Source organism: Cygnus atratus, chromosome 2 (assembly GCF_013377495.2).
Source record: "Cygnus atratus isolate AKBS03 ecotype Queensland, Australia chromosome 2, CAtr_DNAZoo_HiC_assembly, whole genome shotgun sequence".
Taxonomy (NCBI): domain Eukaryota; kingdom Metazoa; phylum Chordata; class Aves; order Anseriformes; family Anatidae; genus Cygnus; species Cygnus atratus.
Window position 1 is genome coordinate 110,456,761 of NC_066363.1, and position 21,937 is coordinate 110,478,697.

The 21,937-nt window shown below is 45.2% G+C and overlaps 1 long non-coding RNA gene across 3 annotated transcripts; it reads right to left on the minus strand.

Moving 5' to 3' along the window:
• Window positions 1-4,832: 4,832 nt before the first annotated feature.
• Window positions 4,833-16,554, minus strand: LOC118256781 (uncharacterized). 3 transcript variants are annotated; one of them, XR_004781329.2, is made up of 4 exons: window positions 16,007-16,554; window positions 15,247-15,302; window positions 8,308-8,755; window positions 4,833-7,727 (listed from the first exon to the last, which is right to left on the minus strand). It is a non-coding gene; the product is annotated as an uncharacterized LOC118256781 (long non-coding RNA). The 3 variants fall into 3 exon arrangements; XR_004781330.2 differs by lacking the exon at window positions 4,833-7,727 and adding an exon at window positions 10,179-10,306 and having other exon boundaries at window positions 7,796-8,755; XR_004781328.2 differs by lacking the exon at window positions 4,833-7,727 and having other exon boundaries at window positions 7,796-8,755.
• Window positions 16,555-21,937: the final 5,383 nt, after the last annotated feature.

Sequence of the window (21,937 nt, forward strand, 5' to 3'; positions counted from 1 at the left end):
AAACAACTCCGTGTAGGCCCTCCCAAAGCAACTTGTGCTGCGTCTGGAAAGGAGGGGAGCTGTGAGCCCGGAGAGAGATAGCAATCCACAGGGTAAATATCTGGTCACCAGATGGCTCAGGCCAATATCAACCGCGAATGCGTATACAGCGTAGGCTCCCTGTGCTTTTATGCTTTAAAAGCACAGAAAAAGACTGTGACCAATGTATGGCAAAAGCTCACCAAGTGATTTTAAATCAAATCAAAACAAAATTCCACTGGAATGCTAAAAGCTTCATACCTCAATAAGGACTATTTCCGTGGCAAATACTGTTTTCCCACTGAAGCCACTTGGTGGGTACAGAAAACGTTAAGATGCCAGAAATTCTTCTTCTGCCCTGGGAAAAAGCTTTTTTATTTTCACTGTCCTGGAGCTTAAAAATGGCCCAAGTACTTTGTGCTTGAAATCTTCAAAAACCCAAACAAACTCAACTCTCAGTCCAAACAAACAAAAAAACACACGTGGAAAGCTTTAGCCTGAAAAAATGGTTTCAGAAAATTAGGATTATATTAAAGCAGGAGCTAAAAATTAATCTCCTCATGGTATCATCTATCAGGGTTTAAAACAACAAGGAATTATTTGTATCTTTTTATTTCCATTATAAGTAGAGTGATTACAGTCATTATAGACCTCTTTGTAGATTAAGCTATCATGAGTCTGACTTTCTGCTGTTAATTTGTTAGCTATGAATCATCTACAAGATTAAGAATTGTTCTTCCTATTTCCTCAGTTCTTACTCCTAAGCTCTCTCCTAGAACAATTTTCTCCCACCCCACCTTATTCCTACTTCACCCACATAACACATATCACATTTCCTGTGGTTGGATTAGTTCTGCAGTCCTTACTGAAATTGTTCTTCTGAAGGCAATAGCTGAAAAGTAAACCAGGCTGAATTTAAAAGTAAAGTAGCTTTGATTCTCCTGGCTTTAGTTTTATGTATATTGTCCTAAATATCTATACTGCCTGTAAATGCTTTGCTCATTTGCTGAAGACTGTGTCAAATCCATAAAAAACTGTGTTTTTATCTTGGGCCTGGGAAATATTTAACAGTTTCAGGCTTCAGCAGATAATTAACTTCTAAATTACACATTTTATAACTTTGCTGGAATAAAAGGTGCTGGCTTTATATGACCCTTCTGTAGACAGAATGATGGAAGTTGCATTTCTTGACACTCATCACCATCGAAAGTTTTGCAGGACAAGTTATAGACAACTTTTTAATATCGTGAATCTTCATGTGATTGTATATAGCTTATATCTTGCTTCTGAGCCTTAAACTTCATGCATGCAAATGGCACCACATGTGCAGTTTTTAAAAATCCATGTTTCAAAGGCCTACCTATGAGATACTTAAAAAAAGATAATTTTTAAAAGTTTTGTCACCAACAAATAGTTTGAATTCATTTCAACTGCAGGAATTATAAATGAGTCAATTTAGTAATTTCTGGTGGCTTTTAATAGTTAAATCACAGCAGCCGAATTACTGATTTTGTTCATGCTCAGGAAGTTTTTGAGTTCTTCTGTTAAATCTCATGCCACTACAGACAGTCAACTAATTGTTATTTTACACCAGCATGACCATTGTTGTTGTGTTTGTGGAGCTCTATACTCTTAGAGCACATCTGTGAGATGCAAGGGAGTCTAGTCGTAAAGGACAGAGAAGATTTTCATTTGATTTTTATTACAATTCTATTTTCGTTTGGCCATAACAATCCGAGAGGTATAAATGGAAGTTTTATAGGTATGAGCATACACAGAATACTGCATGTTCGAAAGTATGGGCGAGCTTTCTCAGGTCTAGAATCAAAGGGTTAATCTTGCTTTTTCTTCTCTCCCTTCCCTCCTCAGAGATAAAAGACACCAAACTTCCTACCTCTTGTTGCAAAACACCCTACATGTCTGTTGGGTAACTCAGCTCTTACTGCTTGGAAGGGGGTAATTTAATATCAGCTTTACCTCGTTATTACACTGATTGCTTCAAGTCGGCAGTACTGCCTTAGACTGGTTCAAAAGGAAGAAATGGGCTCACAGATTCCTAATCTGATGAGAGCAAAACCAGCCTGACAAAGTGACAACCAAGGGCTAGGAGCTGGCTTCTTCCTGACACCCATTTCAAAAGTGGGGTAGACCCAAAGTAATACGTCCTTGACTCTGATTTCTCAGGCAGAGGGAAAAAAGAGCCAGCTCAGCCTGCTTTTTCCACACAGTCCAAGATAGCCCATCCACCAGGCCCGGAGAATGGCAAAGTCATCCTAAACTGTCCCTGAGCACACGGGGGCACCTGGCGCAGGTTAGGAGAACTTCCAGCCCTGCTGGTGGTGCAGCCACCTCTTCCTTGGGCACAGAGCAGGATTTCAGCCCAGCAGGGAGGTTGGTCCCACCAGCCCAGAACAGTCTGCCAGTAACCACTGAATCCACAGCAAACTACCTGACCCAATGGCGAACTGTGGGATTTCCCTGCACATCAAATACGTGGGGTGGGTGAGCGTGCAGATAACAGGCATTATTCTGAGCTTGGAAATCAGGAGGAAGCAAGTAAAAAGAAAAAAAAATGCTTAGAAACAATCTAAAATACTTGTATGAGCTTGGTTTTGTGTGTCCTACGTTTTGTCTGGAATCTCTTTTCTGGAGTGACTATGTCAGAGAGAATTTTTTTTAAAGGGCAGAATCCCATTTAAAATCCTGTGTCCAAATCTTGTGCTGCAATCTCCTGAAAAGTCATGTTCGTCCTTTTCTTCAGAGCAGATGTCTAATGACACAAAATAACATTTCGCAGTCTGACATAAGAATAGATTAGGCTGTCCTGTAAAGCAGTGGATTAAAAAAAGTACAAGCTGATTGACTCATTCATGGCCTGTGGCCATACAAATGCTTGCCAAGTTGCTTCTAGACAAAGTTGTGGCACCTTTACCACAGAAACAAAAGGTTGTGTGGCAAGCAGAGCTTTCCTTCAGGAGTCTTGTGAAACAAACACGTACCCGTGAAAATGCATATGCAAAAGCAGTGTTTGTAAAGAGTTACGTTATTACACTTCCGTAATCACATATTCCTCTCTGTATGACCAATTTCTATGAAACTACAGAATAATTCAGAACTAAAATAAGTGCTTTTCAACAAATTACTAAAACTACAAGTACTATACCCAAACCATTATGGAGTCTGGGTTTGCTTTCACGAAAATGTCTTGCATTTATCTATTTTTAAGTAGTTCCCAGCACTCCGTTGCTGTGACCATGCCGTGAGTTCATGCTCGTTATGCTATCTGTGCTGTAAAACGCCCGCAGTAATTCAGACCACGTCGACACCACACGTAGCAGACATGGTGGTGCAATGCGGCTGGCTGGAATGGCAGCAGTTGCCTTCTCCCACCGCAAGCCCAAACTGCCCGCTAGTCCCATGTGGCAAGACTAGAAGTTTGTCCTTGTACCTGCAAATACGTGTGCTGAAAACGGAATTACAGCTCTGCTCCCACAGACTTACCCAGGCCAGCTTCTAGCTAGCTACCTGAGGTACCAACAGCAGGGAAATTGGCCTCCAGGAAACATCTCCTTACTTGTTCTGGCCCCGAAGCCCGTCTTGCTGCAGCGCTGTGCAGCTGTGTTTCAGCCACTGCATTGCACAACCACATCTGCCGGCGGTGCCGGCGTGGTTTGGACCACTGCGGGCAGTGTAGGGCACAGATAGGGTAATGCCGCTACCTTCACATGAGGATAAAACGATGGCCACCGCAAAAGAGTGCCAGGAACTACTTAAACCCAAGACTTTTTCACTAAACCAGCCCCTGGCTCCATTATAGTCTGGTTCCTTGTACTTTCAGTAGTTTGAATATAGCAATTGGAAATGTAAATCCAACCAATTATAAAAATTCACGCAGTTGTAGCAGTCAGTGGTCACTGATGTTATCTGCACTGTGGGGAAATAACGCCGAGAATGTCTTGTGGCCAATATTTTTCCTATTTGATGACCACATGATTATTTTTGGTTAGCTGCTACTATTTCCTTCTTGAGTCACTCCTGAAAGGCACTGAAACATTGCTGCCTTATCACTCAGCCAGCAGTAACTGCGACTGTCTCTAAATCAGTTTTGCAAACCCTCATCGAGAGCATCCTCTGCTGAAAGCGCCTGCGTCCTGCGTCTTGTCCGCTGCGAGTGCTCCCCTTGTTCGGCATCTCGTTCAGCATCGCTGAGACTGGAAGAGCAGCGAGGGAAAGCCATCAGGAGGGAAAGGGAAAGGAGGGAAGAAACGCCAGCCTTGTGCACACGGGGGAGATGATCTGCTCTTGGCCAGGTGGAGCTTTGCGCTCCCACCCATCCCCAGCAGCTGTCAGGTCGTTTTACGGGGTCGTCTTTGTAGCGTCAGTGTGAGCACGGTGGGGCTGCCTGGCTCTTCTGAGCACACTCTCTGCTACTGACTTTGTCATGTCCTGCTCAGGCTGTTGCAAAACCCCGCAGACTCCCCAAAATGACTCATGTCTGCAGGCATGGATGTCTGCACAGCGGCGCGGAGCTGCGCAGGAAGTCCGGGGGCCTGCCGCCCGGCACCGCACAGCAGCTTGCTCACTAAAAAGAGCATCTCAGTGGAGCAGCCAGGGGCTAGGGGCTCTGCTGGCCAGCTTCCACGTGAAATTTAATGGTTTCACGGTGATCCCACAGCGCCACAGGGGCTGCCCCTGTGAAATACGTCCCCACTTGCACCTGCAGAGAGTTTCTGTCTGTGCTCTGGAGGGTAATTCCCCCCAGGGATGTGTGGTGCTGGAGCGTGGTCTGCCCTGTACCTCCAGGTCCCCGGACTTTCTTTGTTTATGGCGTATTCTGAGCTGGCTGGTTTTAGACTCACAGTGTGCAAGACATGTCCCGTACACAACATCCTACACCGGGAGAAGTAGCTGCATTACTCATACATAATTTCAAAACTGTGGGTAAACTGGATGGTTTCTTGCTCCCGTAGACGTATGACTTCATCCTGTCTGTCTTGCCGACTTGATACACGAGCGCTGCCAGATTTGCATGACGCTTCTGTGTGCTCCAGAGGCAGCTACGCGCTGCCTTATCGCCAGCTGAGCACGAATTCCTGCCTTATCACCTGCTAAGCTGAAGGATCAGTGCGTGCTGAAGTGGAGTAGCTGTGTGGGATCTCATGTTTGGTATCTGCCAGTAAATTAACTGCATCCAGTTTCAATAACCTGGCTTTTCTTAAGATTCTGTTTTGGTTTATTTTATTTATTGTTATTTAAACAAAAAAAAAACCCTGTAGGTATGGCAAAATCAAAACCTTCAAAAGCACTGCAGACTAATACAATAACCTTTGCTGTTATTGTCACTAGGGGATATGAAAACCTTATGCAACCCAGTCCATTTGGAGCCTTACAATTTACACTCACTAAATTACTAGCACCAAAACTATGAACAGAAATTGTTGCGTCCTACTTAGTGTGCTTCCTCACTCTGTTTCCTAGCACCTCTTTCCAAGCCTGTATTGAACAATGGATTTACTTACAGAAGATATCATCTGTAAGACTCATCTGGATTTTTTAAAATGTTTACTCTCCTGTCATTTCATCAAAAGAAAATAAAAAATGATTACAAAGCAGCTATGGACAAACTGACATTGAAGTTATAGTAAGGCAAATTTAAACATCTTTCACACTCAGTAGCTGTTTCTAGCACTCTGCCTTTATCCTCAGGCTTTAGTTAAATCTCTCAGAGAAAACAGAATCTGCTGGTACTTGACCTTTGTTTTCAGCAGGCACGGCACAAAAGGCATATAGAATCAATGACAATGCACAAAACGCAACACACTCCAGTTGTCACTCAGTGCAGCACAATGCTCAGCCTTTATGTGGAGAGACCCCGGGTTAGGAAAGGATTCAAATAAAGCCACAGTACTCTCCTCTAGGTCGTCTCCTGAAGAATCACGACGGCTACTTCAAGCTGATTACACACGATGCAGTCCACCAGCACGCAACGCGAAATGCTGCTGCTAAGGCAATCTCTTTTTCTCACTGCACAAACTTCATCCCCCTGCACTCTTTATTTGCTTCCTTCCTGCCCCTTACCCCATCCCTGCAAGCTCTCCATCCTCTGCCTGAAGACCGTACCTAATCACCCTGCTCCCATTTCTGCTCCCATTTCCCCTTCCTCCCAGCAGGGCAGCCCCCGGCCAGCTTCTCTCCTCCTCTTTTGTTTCCCAACTTCTCTCCCTGCATCCTTTTAGCTTCTCTTTGCACCCACACGGCTCTTCACAGAGGTACTTCACACTTTTCTTTCTTTTCTCTCACTGACTTCTTGCTGTATTTTTTTCCTTCACTTTTGCATTAATGCTTAGGGACATAGAAGTTAGGGGTAAACAGAATGGTATTAGTGATGAATAGTCATGAAAAAGTGAGTAAAATTGTAATTCTTGCAAAACTCACTGAAACTGGTCTGAAAATTAATACTTTCAGCTAAAATGAAAACTGATGTGAAGATCATTAATGGAAAGGATGATGCTAAATGGCCTGGAACTGAGCAGAAAAAGGTTGTTGAATGAGAAGATACAGAGAACAACATTGCTTCTGGCCACATTAACCAGGGACCATAAGCCACATATTCCTTGAATCAGGGACAGTTTCAAATACTTCCTAAGACTGAAACTCTTCTTAGCCCTTGCCAGGAGGCCCATAGCTAGAAAAAGGTGCTCTCCTCCCACAGCACCTGCCTGATGGGCCTGCAACATTTCCCCCCATTGCTCTCGGTCATCTACCCCTCCACGAGTTCCAGAGCAGCACAGGCACAGCCTCTGTGGGAAACTCCTCTGCTTCCCTGAGAAAAAGAAACGTGTCTTTCTCGTGCCTTCTAGAGGAGGGTCTCTGGGCACAGCCCACAGCCCCGGTGTTCACAGTTTGGCTTTTAGCTTAAGCGTAACTTGGGCATTATTTGATTTCAATTTTTAATTCGCTGCGGGTGTGGAAGAAGCAACAAATGCACACTAATATATTTGAGGGAAATAATTGAAATAATGATATTGTAACTGATGTTTTGCCACCAGCATCCTCCGGCTTCTGCACAAGCAGGGGCCTGATCCCGCCGACAGATGAACAGGGAAAAGGCAGATGTTCTCCCAAAGGGAAAAAAAAAAGCACAAACTCAAGACACATCCTGTGCCACCACTGCATACGTCTACAGAACATGCTCCATGCTGCTCTGCTGCAGAAGCTGCCTCTCCAGGGCTTCCTTTCTCTTTCATTTCCCCTTTAACAGAATATAGAATAGCACATTGGGAATCAAAACCTATGCCCTCCCCTGAAGCCCTCTGCATCTGACAGAAACCAGAAAAAGGCTGTTTTTCTCCAGCATTTTTACGGTAATCTATTAAGCTATTTCCAGATCACTTGAACCAAGAATAGCCAGAGAATGTCAAGTCCTGCAGCGCATGGCTGTACCCTTCAGTTCTCTGCGAAACCTGTTTCCCAATGAGTATTCAAGCCCTGACAACCACATCAAATGTCCGGATCAAGAAACGTTGCATCCAAGACGTCGATAATTTCCCCCCTCATCTGGAAGGAGGTGATGTGCTACACCGAGATCCTCAGCTCCTTCACATCGCATGTGCTCACCACCGTTGTTTTCGTTAGTCTGTCTTCGTCCAGAGCTTTGACCTCTGATTGACTTTGAAGTTTACATACGAGGAAAAACAGTCAGGCAGCTGCTAAAACAAGCAAGGAGAGATCAAACGGTTCCGAAAGAATAAAAAACAAACAACTTTTATCTTTTTCTTTTGTGTTTACCAATACATTAAGAGATACAGATAGATGGAGAGGTACACAAACACGTATACATATATCTAAATGATAACATACAAAAATTACATTAAACAATATTGTTTAGATTAGCACGGCTGAGCATTGAAGGATAAGGAAATTAGGAAAATTAGGAAATACCAGATTAAGATTGCTATGCTAATTGATTTCTGCCACTGGGTGTGATTATCCTGTGTTGTACAGCATGAGGCATGCATCCTGTGGGAAAGTCTGCAATATGACTGTGTCATGGAAGAGTTTGTAAGAAAACATATGCGTGTGGGGAGGGACAAAAAAGATTACACCAAGAATCCTAAATCTGCTCTTTTCCAGTATGTCAGGAACTGGCTCTGAAGCTTAAATGGCAGTGTTTTAAGGACTGGGGCACAAGGAATTGTACATGCTAGATTGTTTATTAAGGAAAAAAAAGCGAGGCGGGGGGGCAGGACCCTACAACACGTAAAAGAAACCCAGATTCTTGCCACTTACTCAGTAACAAAAACTGTGTTTGCAGGCATTTATTCCTTCAGCTTTGGGGTGGAGGTATGATGTCAGACATAAGTAGGAGTCATGTAGTCCAGATCCCAGAGCTGGGAGAGTGGTTAGGAGAAATCAGGTTTTGTTCCCTCTGCCTTACTAAACCTTCCTAACCCTTTTCCCTATTCAATCTGCTCTTGAAATTTCATCCTGCGTTTGCAGTGTAGTTTCTCCTAATGCTCCATCGCCCGTTACTGTTTCAGTGTCAGTGAGAACTCACAGGTCTTTAAAGCAGTGACGTTGTCCAGTCATCCTACTGGCTGCCTGCCTTGACCTTTCCTGGAGAAACCAACAGGAGAAAAGCCGCGGCCATTTCCGACAATGAATGTTTCAGGGAGTCTCACGCAGAAATTTCACAGAACACAGGAAAAAGAATTGTCTCTGAGATGAATGACTTTGACTTCCAAAGGCCATATAAAAAGAAAAAAAAGAAAAAGTTAAACTTACCGTAAGTTGTTAAAGTACCAAAAAAAAAAAATCTGCAGATATCATACAAGTATAAATCACAATCTAAAACAATGTTTTTATTGCAGGTACAGCTCTAATGCCTCCTCAGAAGTTTCCATTTTTGATAAGATCACCCTGGCCTGCACAACCTGAGCTCTGAAGTGCTTTGTGACTCAGGTCAGAAGCAAATCTATCATTGGGCTGTCCTGCCACTTGACATGGCACATACAGTTAAGGTAATTTCCACAGCCAGCTAACTCAAATCTGCTTTCGTATATGCTTAGATAGTGCTAACTTATCTTTAAAGGAAAACTCATATTTTTTTCTATTGTGGAAAGATGCAGATCCTACTGAATGACAACCCTCTGCATGTCATTCTGCCCCTCTGTCATAGATAATCCACAGTCCCTCATATAAACCAAAGATATGGGCTTAATAAATTACAAAAAGAGCCCTTTTGGGTAAATGCAAGTACATTTTCCTATTATTTTTTTTTTTAATGCTAAATGTCACAGATTGTTACAATGGACTTTGTAGAGCAGAGCATCACTATAAACAGAAGTAGAATCATCTTTTAAGTATTAGCCTCACAACTGAAGCATTCTGTATACAGCTATCATCTCTATCTATCCCTTGGGCATAAAGGCAGTGGAAGAATTCCTAAAGAAGGAAAGGAAATTGCATTGGTCAAGATCAAATTGCAAGTATGCATAATTCAATGTACTAACGACTGGCCAACAGATATCACGGCAGGAGCCTTGCCAACACGTTAATTGTCCGAAGAACTGGAATTTGATATTTAACAAACATCTCCTCAGTTTGGTTGCGGAATGAAAGTCATGACAGTTGCAAAGATTGCTTGTCTTAGTTGAATGTGTAATAGTGAGTAGCACTGAGAGAAATCCTGATTTCAGATGAAAATCCCCTCTGCTTGCTATTATTGGTAAGGTTGCTGCACGGATAGGAAGTTTAGCTTCATAGCATCAATATGTGGAAGCAGCACAAGGCTCCACGATTATCTTTGGGGCTTGAAATTAACTCGGTCTCTAGAGGAACATGTAATCTTGTATAACTCTTTCCACTTTTGAAAATGTCAGGTTGTATTATAGAGACAGCCCCACACAGCACAACGAAGCTGATTTTGTGTAGATCAACACATCTGGACACAGAGCTGTATTTCCCTATCATTGCATATAAGTTGAAGCATGGCCTTTGCATGAGCAATAAGTTTTGAGCATTTTTTCGTTTCTGTTTTGGAACCCACAGCAGCAAAAGACACTTTGTGCATCCACAGACCTATCCAATTCCCAGTGGAGGAATTAGAAAATGGGTGAATTTGGGGAAGCCTGCAGTACTTGCAGTTATAATGACAGTACCTGTAGCATGTGGCCGTTACCTCTCAAAATGCAGTTTGATTATCTCCCCATACAAATGATCACAAGCAGTATCACTGGTTCTTCCTCCTGCCACTTTTTTGGAACAGTCTTAGAGCACAGTGGAAAGGCTGGTAAGATAGAAAGTAGGGACACTGCCAGTTTTGCAAGATGCTCTTCATCACCTCTAATCTCAAGACGTTAAGAACCAACATTTGTTACTGTTTTCTGAAGCAAAGGCATCCATCAACAGTTCACTAAATATACTTCTGGTGAGTAAGATATTCCTAAATACAGAAGACTCTTCTAATCTGATGTTTGCTAGGAAGCTTACTGTTCATCACCCCAGCACTGGACAGAATACATACATAATGAGAAAAAATATCCCTCCGTATGGGACAGAAAAAAATTCTCACTGTGATAACTAGGATTTTATCCCGGATATTAAGAAAACTTTGGCTACACTAATTGCTCTCTGCACCCATCTGCTTTTTGAGGAGAGCAAGAGCCTCACAGCAGCCAAATAATTGTTTTCTAGGTGGTGAAAGATACAGCCTTCCTTTCTCACTGATACTTCTCCTTTCCACTGGACTGAGAAGAATCCTTCTAAGCATATGCTGAAACATCTGCTTTGTTGTAATTGTTAGTGTGGGAATGATACGAATGAATTTAGCTTCTGCTTTTGGGTGAAGAAGGTTAGAGTGCAGAGGGAATACTTGGAGTTATCCAACAAATACCATACATATGCTGGATTACTGAAGCATGTAGGTGATCGGCATTTCCCACAGGCATCAATAAAAGTTATGTCCTTTTCCTGTGATAATCTTAATTTCCTATCAATATTCTTCTGAAATAAAATTTGGTAGCTGGTGTTCATCCACAGCCTGTGATTGTTTCAGTTTCCTCTCTGTATAAAACTACACAGAAAAAAAAAGTAATCCAGGATGAGATGTGTGGATTTCTTTCTTTCCTGAAGATCTTGTTATCTTTTTAACGATATTCCTTGCCAGCGTTCTTGGAAATAAATGTAAGATCAAATAATAATAAGTATTGTTGATAAAAAATAAAGATACCCAAACAGAAGAATTACTGGACTGTATGGCTCCAACGCTGACCCTTCACTAGGGATACACTCAGGTGCCTAGAGACAGCGCGGGCTCCAAGGCTCTGCACGTTGTGCAGACGGTGAGCAATGGCAACCATGTCACAGCCCTTCCACGACTGCTGCTGCTACAGGAGGGACACCGCTCCTCGAGACCTGGTGCATCTCCAGAGGGTGCCCTCCGGGGATCCCAGCGGATCACATTGCTCAGCATCTCCTGCCAGAGCAACAGGAGCTCAGCCTGGAGGCCATCGGCTGAGGGAAAAACCTCCATGGATGCTGGGGAACATTTTGTTTCTAACAGGCAGGGAGAAAGATGGTGCTGGTGCCAAGGTTCATTTTGGCTCGCTCGCGCTGAGGAACTTTCTGGCTTGGAGAGGGATTAAAAAAAAAAAAAAAAAAACAATAACAAAAACCAGGTAGGCCACAAGGCTGCTTGCTGCCCTTTATTTTGCCCACTGCTGCCTTTCTCAGCACTCAGCAGCAATGGATGTGGAGGGGGAAGGGAACAACCACGGCAGCAGAGCCCAGCAACACGCAGCCGAAACTGGACACAGTGCCCTGCACACCGGGGCATGGCGACCAGCGGCAGCACCCAGGGCTGGGGATGAGATCCAGGGCACCGTAACCCCTGATGGCAGCTGGAAAAGCTGCTCGTGTGCTTCCAGGCTTGCAGCCCGTCCTCCTGGCAAAGGCATGGGGCTGCCGCTCGCTGCCATGCCCCGCAGCAGGGCTCCTTCGAGCTCTGAGTCTGTGCCTCTGGGAGGTAAAGGGCTGTGGTGGGCGTAAATAGCTCGTATTTTATCCTTGTGACTTACCCCATCATAAATAGAAATAGAGCTTACTATTTCTTCTATTATCATAAAGTGTTATGCAGTTCATATAAATATATTTGGTTCTCTAACTCCCACCTGGACCATTTTGCCCAGGAGGATGAGTCCTTGTTTTGGGAAAGTATATGTTCGCTCCTAGAGGAGTCCTCAAAGGCTTGAGACCCAAACGCAGCCCTCCTGCACAGTGCAAAGAGAGGAAAATGCCATTGCTGATTATTTCTTTAGGCTGAACTGAGGATGAGCAAGGGAATCTGAGAATGAGCAGAGCTGAGGACCACAACTGTAGTACTGCAGTAAATTTTGAGCAGAGGTGAGTGGAGGAATGAGGCACTGAACTTCCTAGTTATTTCCCTTTCTTTATAGGGTAGGAACATAAGGAGGAGGTGTCCTAAAGGCCTGGCACAGACAAAGGAGGAAAAACTGAGTCTGTGAACATATTTCAAATGGGTGGCAATCTTCCAGCCTTAAAAGAGGTGAATTTGTCCACTCTCCTGTTTGCTTTCCCTTACAGATGTTGGCTTGGGTCAGTCTCTGCACGGACAAGTTTTGTGAAGGTTGCTTAGCCTGGGATGCTGGGGTGGTTGAGGACAACTGCTGAGCAAAGAACATTCGCCACTTTGAGCAAAACACTGTTTACCCCTTTCCCACTAGCTCGCCTCTCCCATTTCCCCATCTCTCACTGCAGCGATGGCTGCCTGAGGCGTGGGAGCACGGGCAGGTCCCACGTCTGCTGTGGCTGTCGGGATGGGAAGGGCACGCCAGCCCCATGGGGCACCCACCACGCAGCCAGGACCCTTGGGAACCTGCTCTCCTCGCTGCACGGCTCCTCTGGCTGGCCAAAATTTGGTGCACTGCTAAGCCCCCTGCACAGTGGGAGATGCCACCACGTGGCCTGACCTTCAGACACGTATCCCACCCTCACTAGGACACGGTCATCTACCTTCAGGTGCCACAGCACAACATGTTTGTGCATGGCCAGAGTTGATCCCCTCCTTCCACCAGCATGTCATTGCTTTGAGGTGTGGGCAGAGGACTACTGTGGGTACCTGCAGAATGAGGTTTCTAACTGTGGTTTCGGGTCCTACCTGTGCTGGTGCCAGCACAAGTGTCCTTCCCTCATGGGAAAGCAAAGCAAGAGGCATCTGAGCTCAGCAGCTAGAGCTGTAGCGGCTCATGCTCAGAAAGTCTCAGGGGCTCAGCTGTTGGGATTGAGACTTGCCTTTCTCCAGGTGCCTGGCCTCCTCCTGCCTGCCCGCACGGCCGGCTCTTTCCTTCCCGCCCATCTCCTCTGCAGGGGAGGCCGGGAGGAGCGGGCCTGCTCCTGCTTACGCTGGGTGAAATGCTTGGGCTCTGTTTCATCAGGTCAGGTTCCTGCCTAACTGCAAGCTTTCATACTCACCACAGGCACCACCACCCGTGGTAAAACCCCAGATGCTCGCAGTGGTCTGTGAGGGAAACTGCAGCTTGCCACTGGCCAGGCCAGATTCCTCAGCGAGACACTTAAGACCAGGAGAGATCAGAGAGGGAAGCCCAGCTATGCAAGGCCCGTGCAGGTCTGACCTGCCAGGCACAAAGGATCCCAACTCCCCTTACGCGTGTTTGTGAGTCCTCCCGGTTTTATATCTGACAGATAAGATTCGCTGCAGCCATCCATAGCAGCTTCATGGTGTGTGCGCACCGTGGATCCAACCCACTTAGCCTCAGACCTGTTGTGCACTGGCAGCTGCTTGCTTTTCAAATTGGGAACCAGATGCTTTTATCCATGGACTTGTGCCTCAGCATAGCATTGCAGCCAATGTGCTAAGGTTTTCTTCTACTAGAAGGGGAATTTGGGGTGGATCCACTTCTTCCCTGAGTTAGATGCACTTTGAAGGCTGAAGAAATCTATCAGCAGGAGGCAATTCCTCTCCTTGTGCCCACCAGCTCCTGTCACCCCCAAATCAGCAGAAGAGGCTCCTTGTTTCAGTTTTCCTCTGAAAAATTTTCCCAGATCCTAGGACCAAATATTCCCTTGCTGATTTGTCTCACAGATTCTCCCATCTCTTCTTTCTTCCATGTTTTTCCAAGATTTACGGGACATTGGCCATAGTAGCTTCTTCTCTCATGTCTGTTTTGTTATGGGTATCGATTTGCTCTTGTGTTTGGGACGGAGGTTGCTGCTGTTTGTATGGCCAAGTTGCACAGACATCCCTTCTCACGGAACTGTCTCAAATGAGGGACAGTGGCTAGTCAAATACATAGCTATTTAACATATAAAATACCCAAGTTCTTTGGAAAAGTCAGCTCCTAACTGTCCCAGGCTGCTCATTCAAAGTTACAGAAACTTTATAACTTTTATCCCCGTGTTTTATTTCACATATAGGGATGACAATCCTTCACTTCACTAATATAGTACACAGAGAAATACATGCGTATATGAAGCTCTCAGATATCGCAATAGTGGGAAGCATTGAAAAGCCCATGGAGAAGCTAATATGGAGCCTGGGTCAGGGGAAGATATGATACTGAAATCCTCATTTCTACTACAACCTTTTCTTTCATTTCCAGAAAAAAAACTTCATCCCACCTCCCCATACTGTGGGAGACGGGGGGACGACCAGAACTGGAGTGCTCACCATCTCCACCGATAACAGCAGCAGAGATCCCCTGCTCACGGGGGAGACTCCACTGTGGGAATCTCCAGTCCGCTGAAGTTATGCACGCATAAGCGGAGCAGACTTGGCAGACGGAACAGTCTGTCCCTTAGGAATATTGACAGATGAATGTAAACTCAATTACCGTGCTTTTTCATTCCAGTCTGGTTACTTGTGCTGTATACTAAGTACATCAGCATCTGGAGTCACTTTGAACAACAGGAGAAAGCATTTTCTGGTGCCAGAAGTAGAATTTTGTACAGTATTTATAACTTGTGAAATGTCAGGGGCTTGGCTATGCTTTGTTTCCCACCATCCTGAATAGTAATAATAATAATAATGAAAATACACAATAAACCAAAACCTATGCAAAAGGACCATATTTTTCCTCTCTCTCTCTTTTTTTTTTTAATTTTTTTTTTGTAGCTAAATGGCTGAGAGCCATAGTGCCTATGAGCCTGTAAAGCTCAAAGGTGTAAAACCAGCTCCTGAACTTTCCTTACCGTTCTCCCTACCACCGCCATCTTCACTATCCATTAACCCGGCTCATTACTGAAAGCTGAAAACACAAAAGAAGTAAACATCAGTTAATGAGGTTTGCACCTGGGGGTGGTAAACAAAACTGCTCTGCTCTTGAAGGGAAACTGGCTGCTGGGTGAGAGCGAATCTCAGCCCAGAGAGGACAGGTCTGCCTGGGGTAAGGAGGGTGAGCAGGGAATAGGAAGAATATTTTCAACTTCAGGATTTCAGGCTTAGCTAGGGAATGCTGAGGGAAAACATTTTTTCCTAAATTTGTCCTTCCAATTAGAAATTGCGTGTTTGTCTATTCCTTGTTTTCATCATAGCTGGAAGTAGAATTTGATACTAATCTGCTTCCTTACTCCTGCAGTTTGGGATGTTTCAGATCCATGCTTTTGTCAAACATTCATCCCGGGTTTTTGCCTCAATCTGAAAGAATCGAGACCTTGTCTTCAACTCAGTGAATTGAGACTTTGTCTGAAATGCAGCAACATGGCGCACGCTAAACAAAACAAGTCTTTGTGTACCATTGTTATCAAAACATTATAACACCAGGAAACAGCTACACATGGACTTTCCTTTGCTAGTTAACTGCTACTATAGATCTGCTGAAGCTCAACCCATTTTACTTTTCAAGCCTCCTGCAGTAGCTAAATGCTTTGGAAAGGAAAGAAAGCACCTATAAAACCTTTTTTTCTTTACTAAATAGCAATGCACGTATTAAATGAGCGTATTTCGCCTTACCGTTTCCTTCATTTTCACCCACGTGGCCGTGGATTTGCCTTGCCCTCCTGCGCCCTGGCGTGCCCTGGGGAGCATCGTGGGCAGGCGGGCGGGCAGGAGCCCGCCGGTGAAGCGGCCCCTCCGCGGTGCCAGCCCGAGGATGCTGCCGTGAGCAGCTCGGTGGAAGAAGCGTGCTGCAAGGTTTGATTTCTGCCGTGGAGCCTGCTCTCTCTCTTGGTGCTTTCCCCAGTGGTCTGAAATAAAAGCGAGCTCTCTAGGAGTGGACCTCCCCGGGCATGCACTGAGGGATGGGTTTCCTTCTTCTGCTCTTCTGGTGCTCAGATGGTGTGAGGATGGATGCCACTGAAGACAGTGGAGCTAAACCAACACCACTCAAAGGAGAATCGGACTGTAGGTCTACAAAACATCTATCCCCATGACTTCACAGGCTTTCTATTGCTGCAAATACATAAATCTTTGTATTAACCGACTTCAAAGATCATAAAGCCCTAATTGTGTGTGCAGCCTACCAGTAATGGAGTGCTCTGCTGATGCATAAAACACGCATAGATAGTACACAAATACACTCAGCCTGGGCTTAAATTTAGCCTCAACCACACAAAAGATATCTTTATAACTAAGAATGATGGGAAGAAAGATCTCATTCCAGAACAGATGAACAACTCATTTTTTCACTGATCCTGGATTTGGCTGACCTGACTTAAATGTGACCTAAGACATTTCTTAGTGCTTTGGAAATTGCATCAACATACTTGGGCTGGAGACGCCACAGTCAGGAAAAAAAAGATGGTGATGCTATTTTTAAAATTCTGCTGTTCCTTTTTAAAATAGAACACTGAAATGTAAGTTTTCCTATAGCTGTAATTTTTCAGGCTAAGCAAACTCCAGTAATTTCAAAGGCAGTGGGAACAAGGGGTCACTTGGGGCCAACCAGTAAAAAATTAACTCTTTGTTCTTCCCCAGGAAAACATTTCTTCATGTTATTATTGTTGAAAAGAGACTGCTTATAAATTAAAATTTAAAATACAAATGTGAAATAAAACATAAATATAAAATAAATATAAAAATATTAATTAAAGTAAGCCTTTTTTTAAAAGACAGAGCAAAATGAAAGAAAACGTAGCAGTAGTGGTCTCAGTGGCATAGGAGAAACACCGTCAGGCGTTCAGCTGTGTATTTGCACAGTACCTATTGTTAACGCAGGACCAGATTTTGCCAGGTGACAAATGTCACTGGGTAGCTGGTGTCAACAGGAGGCTGATAGGAGCCACGCATGCCTTTCAGCAGCAGGAGGCTGTGAGCCACGCAGTGTGCAAGCTTGTCCTGATGTTCCCGTCAGCGCTGAGGACTTTGACGCCTTCCCGTAGAAACATAAAGATGAAATTCTTCAGTTTTAAAGGGAAAAAAGTCACATTTCAGCAGCATGACACCCTTGAATGCCTTGCTCGAACAGAATGGATCCTTGTTTCGTGCTTGTTTTGTTAGACAGTTAACAGATGTTTTATGAGCTAGTGCGTTAGGTGATTTTACCTCGTACGCTTTATACCCATACTTCAAGTAGCTCGAAAACATTGAAAAATCCAGACATAAGTAGGCAGGACAACCTTGCCACTGGAATGTGTTTAGCTGAAGGATGGACTCCTGGCCAGAAGTCTCACCTCTGGGCATCGCTCATCCCACATATAAAGTCTCTCAGAGTAAAACTACTCTCACTTGACATGTCAGCTGCAGCTCAGGTTTACTGATTTCAGTAGGGACTCAGCTCCCATTTATCCAAAAGTTATTGGCCACCCCCGGGCAAGTTAGATTGTATTAGACATTAGGAAGAAATTCTTCACTGTGAGGGTGGTGAGGCTCTGCCACAGGCTGCCAGAGAAGCTGTGGATGCCCCATCACTGGAGGTGCTCAAGGCCAGGCTGGATGGGGCTTTGGGCAACCTGATCACGTGGATCATGTCAGGGGGGTTGGAACTGGCTGGTCTTTATGGTCTCTTCCAACCCAAAGCATTCTGTGATTCTATGAAGTCATAGGGCAGATGAATTTTTTAAAAACTTTTCAAGTATGGGAATAGCACAGAAAGACAAACAAATCCCAAGTGGCTTCCAAGTTGGTGAAGTAATGATAGCTTGGAGCTGGCAGAGCCTGGCCTCTGCAGCCTGAGAACCATGCTGGGAAGCCAGGACCAACTCTTGGGCTTTGAAAACACCACCCATCTTCTGTTTGTTTGTATCTACATTTACATTGGGATAAACAGCTCTCAGCAGAAGAAAATGCAGTTCGTTTGAGCATTTCAGCCAAAGGACAGCAATTATAACAACGAGGCACTCCCTTCCCTACCTTCAAAGTATCTGTTAGTATCAACAGCTGACCTGAGACCAAGGCCTGAGGCATAAATGTCTTCCAGCTGAGCCAACTCGTTGTGTCAGAGATCTGCTATTTGGGCGACATGTTACAAAATGCTGCAGATATTCTATAGCTAGAGCATTTTTGTCTCATTGACTATGGAATAGAAATTACTTGGATATACTGCAGTGACGTTGGAAAGTCTTTCTTGAGGAATGAGCCTCTATGTGGTGTAATAGCAGCATGAGTTCAGTGGATAGACCAGGCACTAGGAAACCTTCAGTCTCAGACCATCCAAGGAGTCCAGCAATGCTTTCTGAAAGTTCTCCGGTTCCTTAGTGGTCAGAAAATGCATTGCCTTACTAAATCACACAAATGTTTAATGGTATTTCAACGTCCACAGCCATGAGCATGCATTGTTTCTAGGAAAAACACAAATGTAAGGAATGAAGTAAAAAAGTCTTGGTGGTCTGGAAGCATCATGAGTGCAGTGAATACACTGTAGCTACAGCTTAAAGCAGCTCCTCGTGTTGACATAGACAAAACCAAAGGAAGCCGTGTCCATTGTTCCTGAGATTTTCATGAGTTGATCGTGCAGAACCCCGTGAGCAAAAAATCTGTTCTTCGGCTTTAGGAACAGTGTCTGCAGTTTATAAACTCTTCTAAAGAACAATTTTTCAAGGCTAAGTCAAATATAAAGTTATTACACGGTTTAATAATGCTAAAGAAAATTTTTAGAAAAGAACAGCGCGTTTGATTTATGCAGTGTCTTTTGATTTATGTGGTCATGTGTTTTGATCCTCACTAGGGTCCAAAGTGCATAGAGAGCATTTTTTCACCTTCATATCTCAACATAGATTACCCAGTTTACAGCAGTGAGAGTCAGTGTAGTCCATGATATGCAGAGAATTAAGAGTCAAGACAGTTAACAGCTTTTAATGCTGCTTTTATGTCCTTGGCAGAGCTGCAGAGAGCAATTCCACTGGTTTTAATTCAGTTTTTATGCCAGTGATACTTGACCCCTTTTATAACATACTTTAAAATCTGTGGTTGAAATGTGCAACATAAAGGTTAATTGTTCATTTTGTATCTGTTGATGATAAATCTCTTCTGCTAAAGGGAAACAAAATTAATGTCTTCATTCTTGTTTCTTCCTTTAATTTTTAAAGTATTTCTAAATTTTCATTATGGAGTTTTGGGTCTAAAAAAACCCAACAGCTTAAATATTATGCCATAATTACATTTGTGAATGACCCTAACTGGTGCAATGAATTAGCTCGATAAAACCGTTTGTCACATTCCAGTTCTGCTCATAGATCCTACATTAAACACTTTTCCTAAAATCTGATCACCTCAGGCCATGGCTATTTTGAATGGTGTAATCTGAATGGCGCCATACCACCACTCAGTTGAGAAATATGCAAAGAAAAAAACTGAAGATATTTTAAGTAGCTGCAGTCTGGGGACACAGGAGATTTGGCTTTAAGACTTGTAGTATCAGATCAAAAGTTTGCAGTCCCATGCTGTAAAACGTTTTGGTAAAAACTCAGGATTTTAGCTGAAATCTGTTTGAAATGATGACAACTACGTACAGGTGTTCTGGGGCTTGTTCTGATACTGTTGGTGCTTGAGATCTCCCTAAGAAGCATCCACAGTTCTTGCCATCAGACACTTCCTGACTTCATGTTTCCATCCCTGGGTCACTGTCCCTGGTATCCTTTGGTAGGAGATTCAAGCCAGAGCCTCTTCTATCTGTGTGCTGCAGCCCTTCCTTGCTGCCACTCTTGCTTCATCTCAGATGTTTCACCGTGCAGCATGCTTTGCTTTCAGCCTCCTCGCTGCATCAGCCCCTTGCCTCCATCCTCGCTCCTTCATGAGGAGGCTGGCTAGATCCAGAGAGGGTGTATCACCGATTTGAGGACAGAGTGTCTGGGACTTGCCTTTGAGCCCAAAATGATGTCTTCTCAGAAACAAAAAGAGGAATTCAAGGGCAGTGAGTGGACTGGCACAGGAGATGCGGCCACAGGGAACAAAGGTAGGCAGGCAGCACTTTTTCTGTCCTCAGATGTCGCTTACAGGAGGACTTCAAGACAAAAAAATAATAATAATTAATCTTCAGAGCCAAGTAAGGAAGCCTGTTTGAGAGCTAATTTCTGCTTACATTTCTCTGTTTGTTTGTTTGTTTTACCTTTCGTGGGGCATGCTGGTGTTCTGGGCAGGTCGCCAGCTCTTGCGTGCTCCGCCAAGCAGCAGCAGCCTGGCGCTCTCAGGCAGGCAGCGTCCTGGTCCCAGCCCGTCCTGCACCGGCTGTGCTCACGCTCGCACATGTAACCTCAAGCACGGCGTAGTTCAGACCGAGACGTTTGGCGAAGAAACATCAGGCTAAGCCCACTTTCCTCTGAGGGCCTGACCTTCGTTGCTGTGCCGGGAGGTGCAAAGCGGAGCCGCAGGCTGATGAAGCAGTGGTGTCTCCTCAGAGAGGTCCCAGCTGCCTGGCCATGTCCCACCTGCTCGCCCGGGGGTGCCCACTGCAGGGGTACCTGCGTGGATATTTACTGTCGCCAGAGCTGGCCTGGATGGGGAGAGAAAATAACTAGCAATGCAAAGGTCTAAACGGAGAGGAAATGGGGCTCCTCATCCGTGTGGTAGAGGAGAAAATACGAACTGCTTAAACATTACAGCAGTGCCCCAGGACAGGGCTGTACGACTGAGAGGAAAGGTGATAAACCCGAGGTGGTGAAAGGCGGGCGGCAGGGAAGGGCAGCCGGCGCGGTGACAGAGGCCTCGGCCGAGCACGGAGGGAGCCCGGGTGCAGGCACCGATCCCGGGCGGGGTCCCCCGGCTCCGGCCGGCTCCTCCCGGGCCTCCTGCGCCCCTCAGGCCCCGGAGCTGCGGGGAAGGGAGCGGGGAGCGGCGGGCAGCGCGGCGGGCACGCACCGCTGGGCGGCACTGCGGGGCCGCCGGGCAGGGCGCCGCCACATCGGCCGTGACAGGGACCGGGACCGGGATGGGTCCTTCCATACGTTCACCCGCTTGGTGGGTGAAGGGAAGGCAGGGTGTAATCCTTCTGGACTTTCCCTCTCAGCATCCTTCTGGAGGAACTGTCCAGCTGTGAGATAAACAGGAATAAAGCTCACAAAGAAAAATGCCGGGCGCTGCACCTGGGGCAGGGTAATGCCCGACGCAGGCACAGAGCGGGAGACAAGCGGCTGGAGAGCGGCTCTGCAGAAAGCACCTGGGGGTGCTGGTGGCAGCGGCTCAGCATGAGCCAGCAGCGTGCCCTGGCAGCCAAGAGAACAAATGGCATCCTGGGGAGCATTATAAACACTCAAAAGAGGCAATTTTCCCACTATATTTAGCATTGGTGAGGCTTCACCATGAGTATTGTGTGCAGTTCTGGGCTCCGCAATATAAAAAAGATGTTAAGGTCCTTGGAAGTGTCCAGAGGAGGGCAACAAAGCTGCTAAAAGGGCTGGAAGGCATGTCCTGTGAGGAGAGGCTGAGGACACTTGGGTTGTGAAGTCTGCGGAAAAGGAGGCCGAGGGGTGACCTTGCGGCTCTCTGCAATTTCCTGAGGAGGGGACATGC